The 5017-nt window shown below is 45.2% G+C and overlaps 1 pseudogene; it reads left to right on the plus strand.

Moving 5' to 3' along the window:
- The first annotated feature begins 454 nt into the window (after positions 1 to 454).
- LOC102485784 (aspartate aminotransferase, cytoplasmic-like) lies at positions 455 to 2999 on the plus strand (annotated as a pseudogene).
- The last annotated feature ends 2018 nt before the right edge of the window (positions 3000 to 5017 follow it).

The following is a 5017-nucleotide window of genomic DNA, read 5'->3' on the forward strand; positions in this document are numbered from 1 at the left end:
GGTTAGCATAATGGCTATGTCCCTGGACTCCCATGTAGTTGACTGCTGTTCGAGTCCTGGACCCAGTGGCTTAAACTGACGCCGGGCGCATGTGTGTGCGTGCCCAAGATCCTGAGAGAAGAAAGGAGGAGAAGGGATTAGAACGTGGTCATCCTCCCTGGGGGCTGATTTCTCACTTTCTGTATCTCTGTCTCTCTGTCTGTCTGGCAACTGCATGCGCCCTATAGCAAAAAAAATAAAATAAAATAAAAGTGAACATAGCAAATAGGAAAAGCTTGTGGAAGGCAGTCAGGGAGTCTTGTTCACTGCTCTGCTTCCAGTAGCTAGAATAATTCTTGGAACATAGAAAGGCCAGCTAGGTGAAGGTGAGACCCTATTCCAGATGCTGTTGCTAGACCAGACCAAGCAGCTCCAGGCTGGGAGAAAGGCCTCGGCAGGGTTTGGCTCTCTTGCCATGGCACCCCTGTCTGTCTTTGCTGAGGTTCCGCAGGCCCAGCCTGTCGACTGAGCTCACTGCCAACTTCTGGGAGGACCTGGACACCACAAGGTCAACCTGGGAGTAGGAGGTTGTGCAGATAATAGCCAGCCCCGTGTCTTGTCGGTAGTGGGGAAGGCAAAGCAGAAGATTGCTAAGGACCACAGTCTAAACCAGGAGTGTCTGCCCATCCTGGGCCTGGCTTCTCTCCTTGCCCTTGGTGGTGACAGCCTAGCTCTCAAGGAGAGGTGGTTAGCAGGTGCACAGTGCAGTCCATTGGGGGAACTAGTGCACTCCACATTGGAGCTGAGTTCCTAGCAATGGTACACAACAGAACATGTCCTTTCCAACCTGGGAACAATATAAAGCGTATTTGCTACTGCTGCTGGTTTTAAAGACATTTGGCCCTCTCACTACTGGAATTTAGAGAAGAGAGGACTTGATCTTCAGAGTTTCCTGAATGCTCTGGAAAATGCTCCTGAGTTCTCCATCTCTGTCCTCCATGTCTGTACACACAACCCAGCAGGAACCCTCTCAGCTCCAAAGCATGGAAGCAGATTGCTTCTGTCAGGAAGTGCCAGTTTCTGTTCCCCTTTTTAACTCAGCCTGTCAAGGCTTGCATCCAGAAACCTAGAGAAAGAAATCTGCCAGGAAGTGCCAGTTTCTATTCCCCTTCTGCACTCAGCCTATCAAGGCTTGCATCCAGAAACCTAGAGAAAGAAATCTGCCAGGAAGTGCCAGTTTCTATTCCCCTTCTGCACTCAGCCTATCAAGGCTTGCATCCAGAAACCTAGAGAAAGAAATCTGCCAGGAAGTGCCAGTTTCTATTCCCCTTCTGCACTCAGCCTATCAAGGCTTGCATCCAGAAACCTAGAGAAAGAAATCTGCCAGGAAGTGCCAGTTTCTATTCCCCTTCTGCACTCAGCCTATCAAGGCTTGCATCCAGAAACCTAGAGAAAGAAATCTGCCAGGAAGTGCCAGTTTCTATTCCCCTTCTGCACTCAGCCTATCAAGGCTTGCATCCAGAAACCTAGAGAAAGAAATCTGCCAGGAAGTGCCAGTTTCTATTCCCCTTCTGCACTCAGCCTATCAAGGCTTGCATCCAGAAACCTAGAGAAAGAAATCTGCCAGGAAGTGCCAGTTTCTATTCCCCTTCTGCACTCAGCCTATCAAGGCTTGCATCCAGAAACCTAGAGAAAGAAATCTGCCAGGAAGTGCCAGTTTCTATTCCCCTTCTGCACTCAGCCTATCAAGGCTTGCATCCAGAAACCTAGAGAAAGAAATCTGCCAGGAAGTGCCAGTTTCTATTCCCCTTCTGCACTCAGCCTATCAAGGCTTGCATCCAGAAACCTAGAGAAAGAAATCTGCCAGGAAGTGCCAGTTTCTATTCCCCTTCTGCACTCAGCCTATCAAGGCTTGCATCCAGAAACCTAGAGAAAGAAATCTGCCAGGAAGTGCCAGTTTCTATTCCCCTTCTGCACTCAGCCTATCAAGGCTTGCATCCAGAAACCTAGAGAAAGAAATCTGCCAGGAAGTGCCAGTTTCTATTCCCCTTCTGCACTCAGCCTATCAAGGCTTGCATCCAGAAACCTAGAGAAAGAAATCTGCCAGGAAGTGCCAGTTTCTATTCCCCTTCTGCACTCAGCCTATCAAGGCTTGCATCCAGAAACCTAGAGAAAGAAATCTGCCAGGAAGTGCCAGTTTCTATTCCCCTTCTGCACTCAGCCTATCAAGGCTTGCATCCAGAAACCTAGAGAAAGAAATCTGCCAGGAAGTGCCAGTTTCTATTCCCCTTCTGCACTCAGCCTATCAAGGCTTGCATCCAGAAACCTAGAGAAAGAAATCTGCCAGGAAGTGCCAGTTTCTATTCCCCTTCTGCACTCAGCCTATCAAGGCTTGCATCCAGAAACCTAGAGAAAGAAATCTGCCAGGAAGTGCCAGTTTCTATTCCCCTTCTGCACTCAGCCTATCAAGGCTTGCATCCAGAAACCTAGAGAAAGATGCCTGAGCCGTTCCCTATTTTGTGTCTGAAGGCTTTGAGCTCTTCTGTGCTGTCTTTCTCTAAGAACTTCAGGCTCTACAATGAGCGAGTGGGCAATCTGTAGTTAGAAAAGAAGCTGATAGCATCCTGCGGCTCCTTTCCCACATGGAGAAGATTGTGTAGATCACTTGGCCCAATCCGTCTACCCAGGGAGCTTGAATTGTGGCCTGTATCCTCTCTAATCCTAAACTCTTTAAGGAATGGAGAGGTAATGTGAAGACAATGGATGGCTGGATTCTGACCATATTAGAACTCAGGACATGATTAGAAGACCTCAAGACTCCCTAGAACCTGGGCTCACATCACTGAGCAAACTGACATATTCAGCTTCCCTGGGTTGAACCCCAAGCAGGTTGAATATCTAATTAATGAGAAGTACATCTATGTGACACCAAGTGGTCAGATCAACATGGTGGCTTAACCACCAAAAATGTCAATGATGTGGGCACCTCTATCCATGAAGCCGTCTCCAAAGTCCAGTGAAGAAACACTATCCAATTCAGCACCACCAAACTGGTTCTGTCACATGCATCCCCTGTCTACATAAACCTAGATGTACAAATCATGGATTAGAGACAATGAAGGATGCAAAGGAGGCTCTGGTCTAGAGGACCTCTGTGTAAACTGACCCCATGTGAAGAAATCACCTCTTGAAAAGAATGGGGGGCTTGGGATTACAGTCTTTTGGAGGCCAGAGCAAATTAAAGTTTTTAATTTAAGACTAAAAATGTATTGTGATTGTGGGACATAGATATCTTGCCCCTTTGCCAGAAGCAGGAGTGTTGTGTGGCTCGTGTGTTGCTCAACTCTGTACATAGTCCCAGAAAGCACATTGTTTGAAGGATCCAAGTGTGATTATGGGTATTGGCTGTAGCATAAAACGCATCACCTCCACCCAGAGAGTCTTGTATCCCTGTTCTTCCTGCATGGTTGTGCCCCTAGTCCTCAGTTTGAGGTTTTTAGGGCAGCTGTGATAATAAATATATTAGATGATCACACACAGATACTTAACTGAAATAAAAGTTTCACGAAACAATATTTGCCCTTGTTATGTGAAGCACATTCTGGTATTTTCTAGTCCATTCTATTCTATCATGCTCTACTCCACTAAAAAAATAATAATAATAATCAAATAAAATCTTTAAAAAAAAAAAAAGAGAGAAAAGAGGAGGAAGTGTTCAGTAGGGCCAGACCATGGCCAACCCTGCATTTTGAGTCCTGGACCTGATAGTTTGAGAAACATCCCAGATGCATGTGGGTGTTTGTATTTACCCCAGATCCTGACAGGACAGACATGGAGAGGAAGGGATTGCAGCTGACAACTTCCCACTGTGCTTCTCTCTCTCTCTCTCTGCATGAATGTTGTACAAGTTATCCAGCTAGCCAATCTCTCTCTCTCTTTAAATGTTTATTTACTTCTTCAATGAGAGAGGGGATGAGAGAGAGAGGAGCCCCTAATGGGATCTTCATGCTACAATCCTAACTTCTTCTATGAGAGAGGGGATGAAGATCCCCTAATGGGATCTTCATGCTACAATCCTACCACGGACTCAGCCAGCCAAGATCTTAACTTTAGGATGCAAACCCAGGACCTTCCCATATGGTCTCAGCAGCATGGAGCACAGTATTATTGCCTTGCCACTGTGGCTAGTCTAACCAATCTCACGTTAATGGCCACTTAGCTCCTTCCCAAGCTTTGGCTACTGAAAACATATCACTGCAATGAATATCCTAATGTGATTTTTGCATTAGGTTGACAGGAAAATCACGATGTAGTTTTCTATGCTTTTCTATGCAAAAATGCATTACAATTGTCCAGACAACCCAATATTTATAGGATAAAATTCCCAAAAGTGCAAGACCAGTTTTTAAGAAGTCATTGTTTAAGGATTCCTTAAACAATTCCCTCTCACAAATGCCTCAATAACTGACAGGATTTTTGAACACATGGACAGCTGATCTGCCCAGTTTGACACTTTTTATGTTCTTTTCAGTGCTCATTGAAGTTTCTAATGCCTAGTGTCTTTGGCCTGCTTTTATAAAAATGTGGAGGGATTTTGCAAAATGAGAAACAGTGAAAAGTGTTGAGAGTGGTGAAATTGACACATGGATGCTCAAGATCATGCTGAAAGATCAAAGCAGAATCAAATCTAAAATCCCAGTTCTTGGGTGCTCACTGCTTGGATCTCTAAGCTGGCTGTTTTCACTGTGTGATTTAGGTTTTAATTACCATCATATAATAATACACATCTGTGTTTTTAATATTTTTCTAAGGACATTTAAATAACCAGGCCAATATATCATGGTTTCTTTGCCAATCTCGCTTCATCGAAGCCTTTCATTTTCATCATAGCCTCAGGACTTTGATCTTATTACTTTGGTCAGACTCTGACACTGGGGACATCAGGCTGAAATGACAGCATCCCTCCTGGTTTATCTCAGTGTTGCTTCTTACAGGGAAGGGCAGAGCTGAATAGGATGTGGGTGACGGAGCTGAAGCG

Source organism: Tupaia chinensis, unplaced genomic scaffold (genome assembly GCF_000334495.1).
Source record: "Tupaia chinensis unplaced genomic scaffold, TupChi_1.0 Scaffold148904_1, whole genome shotgun sequence".
Classification (NCBI taxonomy): Eukaryota; Metazoa; Chordata; class Mammalia; order Scandentia; family Tupaiidae; genus Tupaia; species Tupaia belangeri.